This window comes from Heterocephalus glaber, unplaced genomic scaffold, assembly GCF_053883595.1.
Source record: "Heterocephalus glaber isolate CG9 unplaced genomic scaffold, H.glaber_assembly_v1.0 deba00000071, whole genome shotgun sequence".
NCBI classification, from domain to species: Eukaryota; Metazoa; Chordata; class Mammalia; order Rodentia; family Bathyergidae; genus Heterocephalus; species Heterocephalus glaber.
Genome location: NW_028258137.1, coordinates 35,795,833 through 35,815,973, shown reverse-complemented (window position 1 = coordinate 35,815,973; position 20,141 = coordinate 35,795,833). Strand labels below are relative to the sequence as shown.

General features: G+C 50.7%; 1 protein-coding gene across 10 annotated transcripts in view; it reads right to left on the bottom strand.

The window, feature by feature from the left end:
• Znf423 (zinc finger protein 423) overlaps positions 1–20,141 on the bottom strand; it is a 319,020-nt gene that overhangs the window by 156,134 nt on the left and 142,745 nt on the right. Inside the window, exon 1 of one of the 10 annotated variants that reach the window (XM_021260946.2) lies at positions 3,451–3,604. The exons of 8 other annotated variants lie outside the window; for them this stretch is intronic. The gene's annotated coding sequence lies outside the window, so the exon portion shown is untranslated. Of the gene's footprint in view, positions 1–2,362; positions 2,783–3,450; positions 3,605–20,141 lie in introns of those variants that run through there. One more of the 10 variants, XM_021260947.2, reaches the window with a different exon arrangement.

Sequence of the window (20,141 nt, the reverse complement as noted above, 5' to 3'; positions counted from 1 at the left end):
CAGGAAGCACTTGGTAACTAAGGCATCAGTACACGGATGGATAGGTGGGTGGATGGATGGATATATTTCAGTCCTAGGCTTGGTCCAAAGAATGTATTTAACAACTGGCCTGAATGAATACATGAATGAATACATGAATGAATGAATGAATGAACGAATGAATGAATCTAACCACAAAGAAGCAAAGAGCCACTTCGGGGGGGGCCCTGGAAGATGGAAGCCTAGACTTCACAGGTGGTGTGGGGTGCTGAGGAGCTAATGACCTTGGCCACTCTCCTTGACTGCCTGGGCCAGGCGTAGCTGCCCCCTGGCAGGGCCCCCATGCACTATGGCTGCATACAATTAGAGCAGTCTTCAGTGCAACATGCATTTGTCATTCTTTTATTTGAAAGAACCTCTTGGCAAGAGAGACAACAAGAATATGTGCAGGGGCTTGGGGACCCTGATGGAGGCAGGACAGACCAGTTCCCTGGCCTCAGCCTGACTCCCTACAGAAATGGCATTAAAACAAAGGTGACACCAAGCAGAGAAGGGGCTTCTATTTGTTCTTACCAAGGGAGAATAAACAGATAGATTTAGTAAGATAATAAGCTAAGACTCCTGCTCTTAAAGAGACAGACTCAGTAATGACATGGGGCTGGGGTGGGGGTGGGGGCCTGACAAAACCCCTCAATTGGATGCCTCCCTGCCCACAACACACAGGAGGGTCAGGGTATATGAACCTGAGTATATGTGTGTGCGTGCATGTGCATGTACACTTCTACACACATGCATATGTCTGCCCCACTAGGAACCTCCCCTGAAAACTCCTGACTTACTAATCAGCACCCATAAATCCTCTACAGGAAACATGCAGCATCTTGGCAAGGTTTTCTGGGAGAAAGGTCAATTTAGTATAACTGGGTGTCACCACTGCCTGGCCAGGGTTTCTGCCCTCCTCCCAATGTACCAACAACAAAGTGAGTGGCATGGTGTGCCCAATGCATCTTTGGACAATGCTTGCATCTATTCATCCCACCAGTCACCCATCATTCTACAGGTATTTACAGAGCACCTATTCTGCACTAGGCTGTAGTCCTAGCAGCAGGGCAACAACACACCAGCAAAGCCCTGCCCCATGGGGTTGCCTTCTGGAACATCAAGATCAGATCTAGGAAAACTGGGAAGCCAAGAGAGCCTAGGTTCAGACCTGAGCTCCACTACTGGCCAGCAGTATGAGCTAGGATATATTACTGAATCTCCAAAGCCTCACCAAAGCGAAAGTGGGCAGTGAATGCCTCCCGCCTCCAGGTCATGGTAAGGATTAAGTCAGATTATCCAGGTTAAGCACTCTGGCCCAGCACCTGGCACACAGGACATGCTCAATGAACACATCACTAGGTGCCATTTCCAAATTAGTGGCAGTCAAAGTGAGACTGCTGGGAAGACCCTGGCTTATCCTAGGGCCCTGCCTCTGGTGGCCACACCCTGGTCCTGGCTTACCCTTCCCAGAAGCATCTTAACTCTACCACCTGCTTACGTCACTGTTGTATAAGAGAGAAAGCTGTCTCCAGAACTTCACACTGTGCCAAAACACAGAAATCCAACTTAGAAGAACCCTGTGAGGGACTGGTTCATCCCCCACCACGTTACTCAAATCCCCCCACAGCAAGGTTTGATCCCTTCCAGTGACAGGTAACTCATTCCTTTCTGAGCCCTCTTAGCTTGCAAGAAGAAATGATACCATCAAGAGCCCTAAGGGAATGACCCTGCTCATCTCTTAGGGACAGAAATAACAGGACCTGTGATTCCAACCATCCCCAAAGAGGAAAGACATTCAGTGAGTCACCTGTTACCTTCCAGCCATGTTTTAAAATGACATTGCAGTTTACATTCATTTATCCCTTCCATGCAAATTAATAACTTCCCACTCTACCAGCCCTGCTCCAGGCTCTGGGGACAGGGTACTACCACAAGAAAGCCTTTGTCTGCAGACAGCTTACAATGCAATGAGAGGAGGCAAAATCCTCCTGTCGAAGAAAGCAGTAAATCAATACGTAGTAAGTCAGGTGGTGGCACAAAGATATAAGGATCAGGAAAAGGGTGGAGGGCTACCCTGGACAAGTGACAAGGTGACACTTGAGTAGACACCTAAACCCAGCAAAGAAGAAGCCAAGGCAGGATGGAGGAGAAGAGCATTCCAGGCAGGGGACCAGCAGGAGCAGACACCCCAAGCTGGAGCCAGCATTTATACAGTTACATTTTCTGAGATGCCCACATGGTGCTCACATGAAGGTTCCTATCTCACCTTCAGAGAGCAAAGGCCAAGCTGTGACCCCCAAACCCCACAGGGACCCAAATTCCGAGCCCAGCATGAACTCACTGTGTGACCTGATGCAGACCTCCCAACCTCTCTGGTCTTAGTTTCCACAACAGCTCATAAGGGTTGAGCATCGTCCAAGCAGGCACCGTCAGGGAAAGGAGGACCCTGGGGTCCTCCGAGTCTGCTGCTCTGTGCAAGATGCACCCACCATTCCTCTGTACCCCATGGCGCCATTCTCACGCCTGTGCCAGCAACGCCATGCAGGATTGGTACTCCTGCCAAAATAGCTATTAACCCAGTAGCCAATAATAACACGTTATCCTGTCAATTTGCTTCTGAAACGCTGTGTAATTGCAGAACCCAAGTTTGCCATCTCGGTAGCCTGGTTACGACATAAACAGAAAGAAGCTCACCAGTCCCTTTCCAAGGAGAACAAGTGGCTTTCCACTCACCCACCTCACCTCCAGCTAGTTCCACTGGATCTGTCAGGAATCAGAGTCCAGAGGCCGGCACCCTGACCAGGGTGGGGACCAATGCCTGGGATGTCATGGCTTTGTGGGGGGCAAGGGCAGGCCCTGAAACCAGCTCTCAGGCAGCCTCCCTGCTGGCCAGGAGCCACAGTGCAAGGAAGTGGGACAGATGTCCAGGGTGAAGGAGGAGACAGGAGGCTCAGGAGGGTGTGGGAACCAGGGGGCCTGGGGGCAAGCAACACTCAGGGGCTCCCCAGCTTGTCAGACACACAGGCCATGAGGGGTGCAAGCCAGGGTCCCTCACAGGAAATGGACAGGAGGCCAATGGGAGGCAGGAAGGGGGTGGCAGGGAGGAAAGGAGAGGGGAGAAACGAGAGTGGGGCCGAGCCAAAAGGCTTGTCCCATTCCCATGCTACAGGCCCGGCAGACACAGGCCTGACGCCTGGCCACCAGTGCCACCCAGGCAGCCTGTCCCTTCACTTCTCCTCTCTCCTTCCAGGAAAATCGTTTCCTTCCTTCTGGATTTGCTACACTCCGAGCAAACATTCCACTCTCGGAGAGCCGGGAGCCTCTAAGGGGACTCTTGGAGTTCCTGTACAGACACCAGCCTGTTTTACTCATTCTTCCCCCTTTCCAGCATGGCCACCCCCTCATCACAGCCCCCCCCCACACACTTACCTCTCCCCCGGCTCACCAGGGCACCCCAGGGCAGGCTGTCTGATGCCAAGAGGGCTGGAACCCGAGCCTGTGTTCCTGGCGCCCGAGGCAGGGCAGGCGAGGGCTGGAGAGGCGCTTTCCACTGGCCCACGGGTGACCTCAGCCCCAGGACGCATCTCCACCCGCCCCTCCTCGCTGGCCAGGGAAGGATGGGCTGAGGGTGTGCTGCTCCCGCTGCGGCGCTTGGCGGGGAACCGGCAGTGGGGAGAGGAAGGGCCTCAGGGAGGGAGGGGAAGCAGATGGGAAGGGAGAAGACAGAGGAGGGCCGAGTCTCAGGCCTTTCAGCCAGATGTTGACCCAGCTGAGGGCCCCAGGCCCCAGGGGTGCCCAGGAAGTTCTGCTTCCCCCTGCCTGCTGCAGAGTCCACAGAGATGGAGGGGCTGGGGCTGAAGGGAGGACTGTGGAGAGAAATGGCAAGGGGCTCCCAGCCCCTGTGCTGGCACAGGGTGGGGGACAGCCCCTCGAGGGCCCCTGGGTGTGGTGGGTGGGGTGCCGTCTGCGGGAAGCAATTCTCAGCAAATGGAAACCAGGCCTCAGAAACCGCTGGCTGAAGCCTGCATGGCTCCAGGGAAACCCTGCTGCTCGGCCAAGGTGCCCCAGCTAGAGCAAAAGGTGGTGCTAAAACAGAAAGAGCAGGGGAACTGGGTGCTGGGGCTGGGTTGAGGTGGCAACTGGCTGCAGCCACACCATCCCTGCCTCTGCACTGAGCACCCTTCGAGGTTGGCACCTTATATTCCCAAGGCCTACTTGTCCATAAGTCCTGTAAAAAGACAACTAACAGCGAAATTTTCTTCCCTTTGCTTCCCTCCGTGTGGCTGTCAGTCAGGTTCCCAGCAGAGCTGGGCCTGGGTACAGGGCTCAGGCCAGCTGGGCAGGTGCAGGCTTTCTACTTCCACTTCAGTCCTCCAGGCCACATCCTCACCCATATCAGGGAGGAAAGACTGGGCCCACACCCCATGGGAAGAGCCGAGGCTGCATGGGAGCCCACATGGCTCCTGGTGACTTGAGTAGGTGGGACCCAGTCCTGACATCCAGAGCTCGGATGTAGCAGGGTTCTGTAAATGCAGGTGTCACCCACCCATTCATTCAGCACCCAGTCACTCAGCAGAGGCCTGTGGTCCACTCACAGCCCACGAGGCCCTGGAGCTGGGGCCAGGGAGAACCACACGGCCCAATTCTGGCCCTCTGAGTTCCACACCCAGTGAGGCTGGCACAGTGGAAGTGCTGTGTGGTGTGCTCTGGATGGAGCTGGGGGAGACGAGGGGTGCGACGAGGTACAGGAGGAATTCCTAGAAAAACCAACTCAGGAAAGGCAGCAGGGCAGGAAATGGAGTTGCAGGCAGCAGGACAGGCGCATGCAAAGGCCTGGAGCAGGCTGAAGTCTTCGGCGTCTCCATTATACCTCCTCTGTCCCCTGTGCTCAGCCACAGTGGGTGGCCAAACACTGATACCCCGGCCCCAGCTCACAGAAATGGGGACCCCACAGCACTTCTGGAGACCAATCCCAAGAACCACAGTCCAGCCCTCTCTTAGCCAGCCCCAGTTCGTGTTAAAAATATTTTCATGTGTTTATTTTTAAGGGAGGATGGGAAGGGAGAAAGAAGACCTGAAGGTCTTTTTTCTTTGGGGGGAAAAATTAATAAATAAATAGAGCCTCAAGAAAAGGGCATGGAAAGGTCTCTGCATCTGTAACCACTGAACAAATTAAAATTAGCTCATTTAATCAGCTCCTAATGGCCTGGCTGTCCCGAGTGGGCCCCGGAACACAGCAAACTTCACAGCAGAAATGCGCAGGCCAATGTCAGTTTATCCTACAACAAAGGGGTTCTCTAAGTAGTGTGATCAAATCATGGAGAAGGCTGCAGAGGGCTGGGGAGACAGAACGCACCCCCAGATCCTGGACTGCCCCTGCCTCCCAACTTCATCTCTTTGAACGGAATTGTTCCTTGGCTTTTGTTCTAATTATCTAAACATGTGTGTAACTGTAGTCTACAGAGTGTTCCAACCCGCACAAGCAGTAACTCGAGACCCAGACATAGTTTCCTGGGCCCCCTGTCCAAACCCCACACCCTGAACAGCAGCTTCCACCACACGTAGAAACACACGTTCAGACACACAACGCCTACACACACCGTAGTTACATACACATATACACAGGCCCTGTGTTAAACCCACACACACATTTAAACTTGCACAATCACACACATGCACAGACAGCTCCATACACCACACACATGGTACACATGCACATAATGCACATAGCTCCTCCAGTTCCTGGCTAACAGCTGGAGGCGGGGGAATCCCGCTCACCAGACCCCCAGGGAGGGCCGCTGTGCACACACCTGAGGCCCAGGCTGGTAGCAAGGACTCTTATTTCCCTGGAGGACATTCTCTATGAAACTCACCACCTGAGCTGTCATTAGGGCAGCTTGGGTGGGGTAGAGGTGGGGGGACAAAAGGCCAAGGGAGAAGGCTAGAGGTCATGAGAAAAAGCTATAGGATGAGGGGACAAGATGTTAGGTAAGCACAGCCAGTGGTTGCCCCAGGCCCAGAGGAGAGGGTAAAAGGAAGCTCTACCATCAGCCCCATCACCAATGCCAAGCTCCGCCCCCAGGCCTGCGTCCAAGCCGGCCACATACAGCTCTGTGCTTAGGCCCAGAGCCACCTCAGATGCTGGGCCTGCAGGAGCTCACCTTGGGACTCAGCCGGCCCAGGCTGAGATCCCAGCTCCACGACAGACTGGCTCTGTGCCTTCATTTCCTCGTCCACAAAATGGGAACTCAGAGCAGCCCCTGCCTCAAGGGCCAGCCATGCTGATTAACTGCAGAGTACCACATGCCACCCAGAACGCAGCGACAGATCTATGGTGCACCTCTCCTCCTCACACATGGGGCATGCAGGCCCAGGAGCCTCATGAAACAACAGACAAAAACTAGTCATTTATAGCTCTCAATTCCTTACCCAATCTGGGATAATTCCTCCCAGAGTGAGGAAGGGGAGAATTTTTAAATGGAGCAATCCCCAAATTTGTCCATGGAGGATTTATTTCAAGACCCCTGTGTCTGCCTAAAGCCTTGGATAGTAGCAAACTCTATTTAGACTATGTTTTTTCCTATAGATAACTATGATAAAGGTTAATTTATACATAGGCACAGTAAGATATTAGCAACAATGTTACGAGAACAATTATAATAATATACTGTGATAAGTTATGGCAACATGGTCTCTATCTCTCAAAATATCTTATTGTACTTTTTAAAATTTAATTTTATTTGTACACTTTAGGTATACAATATAATGACATTCATAATAGGAAATTTGCACCTTTACATAATCTCTCTTGGTTCTTATTTTTCCCCCTTCCCCTGCCCTCCCTTCAACCCCTCCGTCCCTCCCTATTTACAAAGACTTTGTTTCCATTTTTTATTTTCTCTTATTAATTCCATTCCCTTCTTTCCTTTCCTCTACCCCTCCCACTTCCCCTTCCCCTTTGCCCTTTTTATTCCTATTTCACATTATCTATTATACCTTTTAGTCCTTATTTACACTTTCAGTTTCTCACACTAGAGAAACTATTCAGTATTTACACATGTGTGTCCTATTTATTTCACTTAAGAGTATCACCTCAATGTGCATCCATCTTATTGTACTTTGACAATAAGTATATTTGTAGCTTCTCTTTGGAATACCTGAATATTAAGTACAGTCAGGGTGATTTCAACACAAGTCCTGTGATGCCACAATAGTCCATCTGATAACCAAGACAGCCATGAAGTGACCAAGGGTGGGTAGCATATATAAGATGGATACTCTGGAAAAAGGGATACACAGAGCAGATGGCAGAAGCTTTTGTCACACTACTCAGAAGGGTGTATAATTTGAAATGTAAGAATTTTTTACTTTTGCAATTTTCCATTTTAATTTTTTTAAACCACAGTTTGGGCTGGGGATTTAGCTCAGTGGTTCCACCGCCTGCCTCGAAAGTGCAAGGACCCGAGTTCAATCCCCAGTACCAAAAAATAAAATAAATAAACCACGGTTGACTTCGAGTAATTGAAACCTCAGAAATCAAAACTGCAGATGGGGAGACTCCTGTAAATGCAAGAGATTAAACAGGTGTAAAGAATAACCAACCAGGTTGATAAGAAGCTTCAGCATGGACTCTGACCCAGAATCAGATGACACTTTCTGAACACCTATTTTCTCTGATTTTTACAGCAACACTTGGGGTCAGTACAATTATTATCTGAACATCACAAAAAAAGGAAGGAAGGAAGGAAGGAAGGAAGGAAGGAAGGAAAGAAAGAAAGAAAGAAAAAAGAAAGAAAGAAAGAAAGAAAGAAAGGAAGGAAGGAAGGAAGGAAGAGAGAGAAAGAGAGAGAGAGAGAGAAGGGAGGGAGGGAGGGAGGCAGCCAAGCCTCCTGGCTGCTCCCGCCTGCCTGGCCTGCTGCTGACAAGCTTTCCTTAGGACTTCCGGGGCCAGCAGGTGGAGACCTCCACCTACAGACTATCTCCAGATGATGGTAGGGTACTGAAGGTGGCTACTGGCTTCTAGGATGTCAAGAGTGATGGGGCCACCCCACCCAGACCTGGCCGCATGATGCCATGACAGTTCATCTGATAGCCAAGACAGCGACAAAGTGACTAACGCTGGTTAGCGTATACAGCATGTATACTCTGGACAAAGGGATGATTCCTGTTATGGTTTATATGAGGGTGTCCTCCAAAAGCCTCAGGTGCTCAGAGGTGATTGAATTGTGGGGGTGCTACAGCTGGCTTGGTGTTAAGAATTGGGATCTGGCCGCAAGAGGCAGGTCACTGGGGGAATAACCTGGAACAGTTTATCTCCCTCCTGGCTCCACCCTTTACTCTCTCTGCTTCCCAGTTACCATGAAGTGAGCAGCTTTTCCTCCCTCCACTATGCCCCTGTGCCATCCCATCCTGCCTTGCAGCCAGTCAACTATGGACTGAAACCTCTACAAACTGTGGGCCAAAATAAACCTCTCTTCCTTTAAATCTGTGAGTGTCAGGTATTTCATCCCAGTAACAAGGAAAGGGACAATTTTCTTTCCACACAGCAGCCCACACAGGGGTCCACAGAGGCCATGCCAAGGAGTGGCAGGCAACGGCCTTCCATTTCACAAAGGAATCAGGATCCTGCCGTACCTTTGCCCCAATGCCATCTCCATCAAGGGTACTTCCGACCTCAGACTGTTTCCCCTGTGCTCCAGCTCTCCCTGCCCCAAAAGCTGTGAAACCCAGGAGAAACAGTGCCCCACCTCATTCGGAATCAAGGTAGGCTACAATTAATCGGAAGCAGGGATTTTCTTAATTGCTGAGTTTATAACCCAAACATGGAGATCAGTATTGTGAGCTGACGAGCATCTTTTTTGTTTGCTTAAGCTCCTTAAAAAGCTGCTTCGATGTGCATGGAATTATACTTGAAGAACATAAGCAAGGCACTGCCCAGATGAGAACAACTGGGTTCTCTGAGGAAGCTGGGCATGAAATATAGGGAGGGAAACATCTCAAAGAAGATGTCTTATTGGAGAGTCAAAATAAATAAACAAGTAGCAAGTGGTTCACCTCCAATTCTCCTAATTGCCTTCCTGTGTGGCCACATGTGGTTCCACACCCCGAGGCCCCTTTACAAGGCAGTGTGGAGCCAATAGAACTCTGTGACAAGGAAGGCCCAGCATCCCTCATTAGCTGTGCCAGGCCACCCATGGGGCACAGGAGAAATAGTGTCAGCATGCACCTGCCAGTATCCTCCCACACAAGGATGACCACCCTGGAAGAGGCACAGGGCTGAGGGTGATTCGGAAAGAGGGTCCCTCTGGTCCTCTTCTTGCCAGGAGCCACAGGCCTGGCAGCCTCACCTCAGAAGCTGACCCCACAGGGCCAGGCTGGTGCTCGACCCTTCCTTGAAGTTTCAAGCACAATCAAACCACTACAGAGCATTTTGCCTTCTGTCACAGAGAGTGTGAGTGTGAGTATGTGTGTGTATGTGTGTGCATGTGCACACTTGCCAGAATGACTTACAGGTAGAGGAAGGGTCCCCACCTGCATGGCCAAGAGGGATAGCCATGGAGGAAAAGGCAGACATCAGACAGTGCCACTCTGTCAGCAGGTCACATGACAGCTCCACCTAACACCTCCACCTAACACCTGACTCAGTGTGGGGCTACCTGTGTACTTTCTCTACGCCAGTCCACAGCCTGGATCCCAAACCCTGGCTGCCAGATGTGCTGCAGGAGTGCTCACTTTGGCAACACATACACTAAAATTGGAATGATACAGACGTGCTGCAGAACTCAGACTTTTTCAGGTTCTAGAAAAGTAATACAATGGATTTCTGGAGTACCTGGGGACACCCCAGAAGCAATCAAGCAAACCGATGTTTCTGCAGCAAAACAGATATTCACCAAAGTGAACCCCAAAAAAACCAACAACAAAAACCTCACTATAAATAGCTTCATTTCAGCTTAGGTCAAATTTTACTGTTAAATAAGTTACACACACGCACGTGTGCATGTGCGCACACAATCTTTTAAGTTTCAGGCTTTCTGGAATCCACAATTGTGAATAAGGGATGATGGATCCACACTGCTCTTTACTCTTCCTGGCAATCCTCCACAGTAGGTTCTATTTTGCTGTTCCTGCTTCCCAGAAAAGGAGACTGAGGCACACAGGAGTTAAAAGACAGAACATCCTCAGAGGCACTGGTGGAGCCAAGTGCAAACTGTGACCAAACTAGTTGACCAAAGCACTGAGCCAGTTTATCAGCCTTCTGGAAAAAAGACTCAACCTCCAGTAAATATGCCAGGGGTCCACGGCCTGTCCCAGGATGGTACAGTCCCCCACCAGGAGGCACCCACCTGGAAGCTACACAGACTTGTGCAGCCCCACACCTGCCTGAGCTCTTGCCAGAGCCCAGGAGCCCAGGGCAGTTTCCACCAGCAGATGAGGCTCACCACCCCACCCGGGTGCCCAGGTAATTACTCCCCACCTGACACCTTCTGCTCACCTTATTTTACTTACAACAATTATGTTAACCGTGTGCCCTGCCTGGGAGAAACAGGCTGCAGGTAGATCCCACTTGACACAGGCTGGGGTTTCCAGCAGGAACATCTCAGCTTCTCTTCACCGGCATTTTTTCAACTGCCAGAAAAGATTCCTGCACAAGCAAAATCCTGATGCTCCATTACCAAATAATTACATGGTAATTTCCTAGATACTCCCTCCAGAGGGAGGAGCACCATCATCCCATCCTCACCGAAGTCCTGGACTTGGGGCTTGTTAAGGAAACTCAATAGATGAGCAAAACCTCAGATGCAGCTTGCCGTTACTTGGCTGCTCTGATTTCTAATTAAAAATTAAAGCAGGCGCCTTTCTTCAGAAAATCAATTAGATGGGGGCATCAGGCTGTTGGGTCAAAACATGCACATGTGTGTACATATACTGGGACACAAATGTGTGCATGTGTGCGAGAAGATAAAAACATGTGTGCATGCAGATGCACATGCATGCTGGCTCTTCTCACCACCTTGGCTGGAAATCCCAGCCTGGTCATCAGTTTGGTTCACAATGCCAGGAATCTCCAGGCAATGGCTCTGTCCAAGAGGAAGAAACCCAGGTTCCTGAGTCCAGGAGCACATGCTCTGGCAGGGCCGAGCCAAGTGCAGAAGGCAAGGAAGACCACGATGGGGCACCAAGGGTCCCCTCAGGTCCAGAGAGCTCACTTCTGGCTGGGTGATCAGGGACACCCAAGGCAGGCAGGTTTTATGCTGGGTCTTAACTTATGGGAAAAAATATAAAAGGCCATGGAGACAGGAGAAGAAATAGCAAGGGCCAAGGCAAGAAAAGGTGACTGACATCCTCAGCGTGGAGAATGTTCCAGATGACACAAAGACAGCAGGTACAGAGAGATGCAATGGGATATCCATCATGAGCAACCACACCCTCTATAAACTTAGCTATGTACAGAGCTAAAAAAGAGAAAGAACTATTTAAACAATGCCTTGATTCCCTGCTCTTCCTCTCTTCGAGCAGGTGCCCAAGAAGGAGCAGGAGATGAACAGAACTTAGCTGTCTCTTCTGCCAGCTCAGTTCCATCAGCCCCTCCTAACTCAACTGTGGCTGTGTGGCTGAGGCATTCAGTGTGTGTGTGTGCAGAGTACACAGCATGCCCCCAGCAAGTAGCAGCCTAGTGCATGCCTTTAATCAGAGTTGGTCCTTCTGGCCATGTAGTTATAGTGAGCAGCAGCTAACATTTATGTGGTGCATTATCCACTGCACAATGAGGACAATGAGGCTCTGGGAGGTGATGTTACTCTGCCGGACTCAGAACGCCAGTCCAGGCAGAATCCATCCCCCAGACCACTAGACAAGAGAGAGATGTGAGCAGAGCTGGATTTCAGGGAAGATCACCAAGGACCCAGTGCGGAAGCCCCTGCTTGGGGGTGCTCAGCGGTGGATGGTAGCAATGGTGAATGGGAGGGCAATCAGGAGCCAAAGTGAAATTCTCCTCAATAACACAGCTTGTGAGCACCCAGTGAGCCATTTATCTAAGGAAGGGACCAAGTCCCAGCCCTTCGTCTACATTCACAGCCTCTCCTTCCTCTCAGCTCACACTGGACAGGAGAAAATGACCATGCCAAGTAGCCCTGGGAAGGCCACCCTTTCCACCACCCAGACAGGATGATCAGTAGACAGGTCAAGGGCCATTTGCATCAGGGGTGAGGCCGTGTGTGTGTGTGTGTGTGTGTGTGTGTGTGTGTGTTTATCATCTGAGATGATGCCAGGATTACACAGTCAACATTTCTTGCTGGTCTCCTAAATGCTATGTGATCCTGGAGATATCACTTAACCTCTCTGAGCCACAATTTCCTCTATCTTTTGGCCATTTGTGCAACAAATATGTAGAGAGGACCCATGATGGGCCGTGTGTTAATGGAGGGATCAGTTGTGCACGGCTCCTGGATGTTATCAGGAGCTGCACATCTCCCTTAGCCAGACCACCTTGACTAGGTTAGGAAGAGTCTTAAGAATTCCAGCAAGTTCAGCCAGGGCAGTGACCAGCATCAGGGGTTGCCTGCCACCCCACCTTCCCATGGTGCGATCATCCAGGACTGGCATTGAAACACAGGCTGCCAATTGCCCCACCCCCTCCAGCTGCCTTTGCGCCGGCTGCCACCACTGTTCATTTCCAGGCAAATGTTCTAGTTAATTAAAACACACCCAAGTGCTCACACGCACATGAAGCCAAGCTACAAAATCTGCTCTACCAAAGAGCAACTCCCTTTCTCCAGCCTGGGATGGATGGAGGCCAAGGAAGTTTCCAAAGTTAATGTTATTGGCACCAAAGTGCTGCACTCTTGATCCTACCTGCACACACACCTGTACACAGATATATGTGCACACTCATGTATACGCACCTGTGTGTACGCGAAGGGCATGTACAGTGCACACATCTGCTTCCCAGACATGTCTGCATCCACACACAAAACTGTGCATAGGTGTATAACAGACATACAAGCACTTGCACACACACACACACACACACACACACACCACAGTGCTCCCTCCTCCGGGTAACTACTGCAGCCCTCCAGCTCAGAACAGCAGCCATGGCTGGCAAATAAACACGAAAACGCTTACTGTACAAGGAATTAAACGAGGAAACAAATGAGTCAATTGGCCATCCGAAACTAAGGGAACAGGAAGAGCCCTGGTCTGGCCCACCTGCTCGCCCAGTACTACATTATCGAAGGCTGAACTTCCAAGAAATGCAAAAGCACCAGTTCCCCTCCACCAATGCTGTGGAGCCCTGCCAGGCACTCCCAATGGTGCACACACATGCATGTGTTCAGTGCGCATGTGCACCTGTGCACAGGCTAGCAAGTTCATGTTCCCAGACCTGGACAGCCAGAGGAAAGGCAAGAGAAGGCTGTGCTCACTGATGAGGAGATGGCAAGGATCACCTTGGGACCCTGCTCTGAGCAGGGACACAGAGGGGTATCTGGTCGGCCACTAGACTTCCTGACACTGCACCTAGAGCAGATAAGTGACTTCTGGGGAAGACAGCCAGCAGCGGGACAGCCCCTCTTGGGAGCACACCCGGCATACTCCAGGCACCCAAGACTGCCCTGGGTGGGAACCTCGGGCAGCAATGTCCTTGACCAGGCCATGACACTGACTAGACTGCCATCCTCGAAGAGCCCTGGGCAGGGTCTGGCGAGGTTTTCTGCTGGAGCACAAAGGGACAGCTGCCTTCGGCACCTGAAACTATATCACATGGACAAGTGACCTTCTAACTCGTGCCTGGGGATGGTGAAGCTCCACAGAGATCAGAAGTCACGAGGAGAGTGTTAGAAAGAAGTGGAGCTGGCACACGAAGGAGTTCTCAGTCACCTATTAAAAGGTGCTCCCAGGGCCAGGGATTTAGCTCAGTGGTTCCGGCAGCTGCTTCACAGGCGTAAGGTCCCGAGTTCAATCCCCAGTACCAAAAAAAAAAAAAGATACATATCTAAAAGGTGCTCCAGGTTGGCACCCTGGGCACTGCCTGGGGGTGATTAGAAATGCAGTTTTGGAGCAGGGCTCAGTGGCACATGTCTGTAATCCCAGCACTCTGGGAGGCTAAAGCAGGAAGATGGCAAGTTTGAATGCAGCCTGGGAAATTTACTGACTTAGTGAGACCCTGTCCCCAAAATAAAAAATTCTAAAAGGTCTGGGGACGTAGTTCAGTACGAAGCCCCTGAGGCCAGTTAGAAAGAGGAGGGAAGCAAGCAAACAGGCAGGCAGGCAGTTTGTTTTGGGCCTACCTGGACCTGCTAAATGAGAATGTGCATTTTATATTTCCCACTAATAATTTTGTTAAGAATAAAATTAAAATGTTATTTGTTTCTCTGGGTTTATGTGTTTTATTTTTCAAACAGCTACTAAGTTGTTAGGACAGAAATATTTAAGTTGTATAGAACTGAATGCTTCAATAAAAAAAATGGTTAGGTATTTCTTTTGACTTAGAGATGCCATGAAATTGCTACCAACTGGGCCAGGAATTTAACATAGTGGTTCCACCGCCTGCCTTACAAAGTGCAAGGTCCTGAGTTTGATCCCCGATACCAAAAAAGAAAAAAAAAAAAGGAAATTGCTACCAACATTTAAGGTGCCATGAACCAAGAAAGTTCTGAACCCTGTGCCAGGCATAGTTCTGAGTGGTAGAGCTACAGCAAGGAACAAGACAATGCCCCTGCCCTCGTGGGCTTGGCCATCTGGTGCGGACAGAGAGGGTAACAGAGTAAATGGAATAAAAGAGAGATTACATAAGATGTCAGATGACTGGAAGTGAATCGAAATAATAAAGCAGGTGAAGAGTTTATTAGCCATCTATCACACCTGAGTCCTGCCCTCCTCCCCTGAATTTTCCGTGCCATCACTTCCCCAGGCCAGGCACCTGATCAGGGTCTTTTCTCCCTCTTTTCACTCTACCTTGGGCTGGTCCTGAGTCTAGTCTGTCCTGCCATCTGTCCTCCTAACTGTTCAGCTTCACTACCTTCACCAAGTCACCATGGAGTGGTTGGGTGGCAGGTTTAGATCACTGCAAACAGGCTCCTAACATGTTCCACCCGGTCCAGTGGAATCCAGACGCAGCACCGAGCACAGGTCACCTCACCTCATGCCCCTAAGCCTTCCCATTGCTTTGAAGGCAAAGTCTCTGGTCCTCACAGGTTTTGAAGCCCTATCTCATCTTTCCCTGGGGCTATGTACAATTTCTCAAATCATGGGTGCAGACTGGACCTGCTATCCTTTCTTTTTCTATACAGATTTTCCTATAGACCAAAAGTCCAGCTTTCCAAAGATGTGACATTACCCAGAGGAGCACTGAATGAATGAATGAATGAATGAATGGCATTAAAAGGATCTGATGAGAGATATAAACTCAATACACACCACATAAACGTTCAGGGATGCCACTGAAGGCTGCCATTCTTGGGCCCTCCGTTCACCCCATGGATCTCTCTGAGCCTCCAACTCCTCAGCAGCACCAATCAGGGGCCAGCAGTCACAGGCAAAAGCACACCCTTTAGCCCAACAATGCCTGTGCTGACCGAGGATGGCGGGGATAAAGAACTTAGAACTGTTCACAATCCACTCTGTGTCCCTCTGCTCCATGAAGCCCCAAAGCTAGACAGCAGCCCTTCCCAGTGAGGAGACCAAAAGCTGTCCGGAACTGGAGGGTCAGGGGCTCAAGCCTCAGGTGAACAAAGCAGAAAGAGTGATGTGGGGGGATTCGGTACAAATTCCGATAGAAAGGAAATAAGAAATAAAGGATGGGTTGGGGAGAAATGGCTGAACACCAAAGACCTCCTTTATCCTGAGCCATTGCCGGCAGTAGCTCTACTTTGGGAACAATAGAATCCACCATCTCCCACATGAAGCCACTCCCAAGTTTAAATGGAAGACAAAACATGGGTTCTCTTTGGCAGCTTGCCTCCCCCTGGGTAGGACAGCTTTGGTCACCAAGGGCTTTGGGGGTAAGGGAGGGGAGAAACACTTGTACATTTGGGTTTTTTTGGGGGGTTTTTTTGGTACTGGGGATCAAACTTGGGACCTTGCGCTTTCGAGGCAGGCACTGGACCCACTGAGCTAAATCCCCGGCAACTTGTACACTTGTATCAGCACAGTCCAATTCTCAGGGGCGGCAGACTTCATAAGGCCAAGAGGGTAATGGCAAAGTGGAGACTGATGAGACTTCAGACCGGATCATTTCACATCAGCTATGTCAAGGTCACGGCCACCAAGCCCAGCCTGAGGTGAGGGGATCCTGCAAGCGTGCCCAGCACACAGCCTCCTCCGCCACCCCAAGCACCTCCCCATGGTTCCTGGAGGTTGCAGGGGTGGTAATGTTCCAATCTCTGCCTATGCTGTGACTGCCAATCCCCATATGTTATGATTTTCAAACATCAAGAAGTCTTTCTAGCCAGGCGTGGTGGCACAGGCCTATAATCCCAGCACTCTGGGAAGCTGAGTCAGGAGGATCACAAGTTCAAGGCCAGCCTGGACAGCTCAGTGATTTAGTGAGATCTTATCTCAAGAAAAGGGATAGGGAAGTAGCTGGGTGAAAAGTTCCTGAGTTCAATCCCCAGTACAGAGGTTGGGAGCTGCAAGTCTTCCTACACAGCCGTCCTCCCTGAGCCTCCCTCCATCTCTGCACATCTCTTCCGCCTGTGCTCTCTACCTCCCCTCATCTCTCCTCCACTCCACTCCCCTTCCTCTTCCACTCTTACCACCCTGCACTCTCCTCCTTAGTTCCATTGCCCCTTCCCCTCATTTCCCCCCAGGCTCTGTCCTCTCCTGCTCCCCTCCCTAACCTCCCTTACCCTGCAGCTTTTCTGTCAACTCCCTTTTCCCTCCCCATCCCTCCGGCCCCTCCCTAGACCACAGGAGAAAGGAGCAGGGGAAGCAGAGCTTGAGAGCTTGCTGCCAACCTCCTCTGCAAAAGGCACTGAGTACAGAAGGTCCAGCCCAGGAGGAGCTGCGGCTGCCAGCCCCTCCCAGGCTGCCAGGGGCTGAAGTAAGGAGGAGGCTGGAAAATTCCCCTCACCTCCCTCAGCAGCGACTGCCCTGGTCTGGGATCCCAGGAAGGGCATGGGATCTGACCAGAACAGAACCTCTGACAGATAGGAAGTCGCCCAGGGCATGGTGGGGGGGCCTGGGAGATGGGAAGGGAGGAGGCAGGAAGCTAGTGGGGGTGCCAAGCCCAAGAAGCAGTAGGAGTTGGGCACACGGGCTGTCAGGCTCAATACCATCCCTGCCACTTCCTGGCTAGGTGATCTTGGGCAGGCTGCTGAACCTCTGTGGCCCCAGTTTCCTCATTTATCAAAGGGGAATGATGGACCCAGTGCCATCTCCCATGGCTGTGGTGATGATGAGGTAGATGTTGTAGATGTTGCATGTTGTCACGGGTACTCTATAAATGGCAGTTCTCTTGTTGGGATGACAATTGCTCTCTGTGCTCTGTTGGCAGCTCTGAGTGGGTGTCAGGACGTCAGCAGAGTGGGTATCTAGGAGGCTCCCGAACCACCACCAGCCCAGGAATTCCACCACACCAGCACCCGTGAAAGGCAAGGAGACTCAGGGTGGAGGGAGGACCAGCATCTTTTCCTTCCCTGCCTGGTTTGAGAAGGGGGCCCCTCTCTAGGACACAGACCTTCAGCAGCCAGAGGCCTGGAGCTGGCCCTGGTCATCTGTCTGCACTCCTCACCAATCACAATCTCATGGACAGGTGGCAGAGGGGTGCCTGGCATCTGCCCCCAACTTTACTGTCTAACCTTTCACCCAACAGACACTTAGTGTCCTGTGTGCCACCTATTTGGGAGACAGACATTGATGAGAAAATCCTACCAGGTGAGTGTAACATCACTACTAGGGGAAGAGCCCCTAAGAATGCGATGTAAGTATAGTCACACACTTAACACTGAGAGTTTATTCTTAATATGTCTGTTCTTTAATATATTCTTTAATATGTCTATTCTTTTCTTGCTAAAGATGGATCTAGGCAAGACTCTACCCCAGAGCTCCACTCCCAGCCCCTGTGAGTATGTATATTCTTACATGCTACATTAAGTGTTTTCCTTCTGTGGAGCCCCAAACTTTGGAATGTCAGAGGTAGATGAGATCAACTCTTTAGTCAGAGAAATTGACACCCAGAGGACAAAGGGCCAAGTTCATTCAGACACTTAGTGGTACCCCAGGGCTAGAATTCAGTTATCCCGCTCCCAGATTCAGAGCTCTTCCCTTTCTGCCACAGGCACATCGAAAACAGACCCTCAGAGTCCCTCATCCAAAAGGAAATGAGAGAAAGAGAGGCCTCCAGTGGATTTCCAGTGTGCCAGGCATGAGGCTGAGCACGTCATCCACATCCCACATTGGATCCTGGAGCCGTCACGAAGGGCAGCTATGAGGACCACAGACCATCAGGTGGCTCTAATCACAAATTCCCAGGACAAAAAGCAGAATAGATTAGGTATTCTCTGGTATAATCCTATAAACCCATATGTGTATAGACAAGAACCAAGAGAAAACACATAACCATAAAAATAGTGTTTGGATAATGAGAAATTTTTTATCAAAAGTCAACTAACTGTATTGTCTTTGACTCATCTATTGAATTCTCAGGTTGTAAACTAATAACATAGACAGACATATAAGGGATATTTAAATTCTCAGAGTGCCCAGAGAAAATTAAAGAGACATGTCTAAGCTATTATGAGGACATAATGTCATTACTTAGTGCAAAAACTGGATGGTGAAATAGGCCAAGGGTAAAAAGACCCCAGGCTGTGGGCCAGCACCCATGTGAATGCTACATTTGCTTTCTTGTTGTCTGCCCTGACCTGACCAGGTCTGTCTGAAAAGCTTGCTTTGGGAATGAAGATGAAGAAAGGGGGAGCACAGTCCCCCAAAGGACTGGTCAGGTGGAATATGGTCCCATGTCATCAGGCTCCTGAAGAGGCAAATCTAAGAGACCTGTCTTGGCCAACAGTGGCAATCTGGCTCACCAAGAGCATGGAAACCATTTAGGGGCCAACATGTTCCCAGAGCCTCCACTACCAAGAAGTTCTGCCCCAAAACTGAGCCACCTCTGGGCCCCTTCCTCCAGGATCAGCAGCACCCCCACTTCCATCCCAACCGAACTGCAGGCAAGTGTTACCAAGTTCCTAAATGAAGGACCCTGACAGGTGATGCAGTGGGGAATGCCAGACCCCATGCACACCAGGCAAAGCAGGTTTGTGTGCAGCCTGAATGGCAAGTGGAAATATACAGCCCAGGGGCCCAGTACTCAGCACCAGCAGCCCAGGCAGGTTGGCCAAAAGGACTTAGAAGAGAGCAAGGGAGACTGGACAGCCACCTGGGCCAGCAGGGGGGTTTCCCTCCAGGAGATGGCAACCACCAAGTTCTCATTGCCAGAAACTGAAGTGGGGGCAGCCTGGGTGAAATCCTCAATGGTAAGGCAGCACCCCCATCCTACTGTGGTTTACCTCCTTTCAAGAGACACTATTAGGCACCTACTGTGGGCCAGACCAGGGACAAGTGGGCCCAGCTGGCAGAGCAGAGAAGGCCCCTGCCCTCAGGAAGCATGGGATCTTCTGGAGCCTGCAGAAACCAGGCTCTGGTTTGTTGGACTTACACTCCACTGTCCTCACCACTTTGTCCCCTGGCCCAGCACTGGTCAGGACAGGGATGATTCTCCACCTCCAATCTCACCAATACCCAAGCCAGAAACTCAGGAGTCCCCCTGTTACCCCACTCTCTTACATTTCATCCATCTGAGCCATGTCAATGTTGCTAGCTAAAGCAGCTCTCAAAAACACCCTTTGTTCCCATCTCCTCCACCTGAACCAAACTGCACCACCTGCACCACCTGGCCCCTGCCACTGTCGCCTAACAATGAGCTCTATGGTGACAAACAGATCAACTGATGCCAAAACCTGCCCCTCCACGAGCTCCCCTTGTCACCATGTACCCTGACACTGCTAGCAATGGTCCCTGACTCCTGAAACTCCCCCACCTTGGTGCTCTGAGTACTCCCCAGGCCCACCACCCCATAATTTCTATCCATTGTCAGCCCTTCAGAGAGACCACGTAAT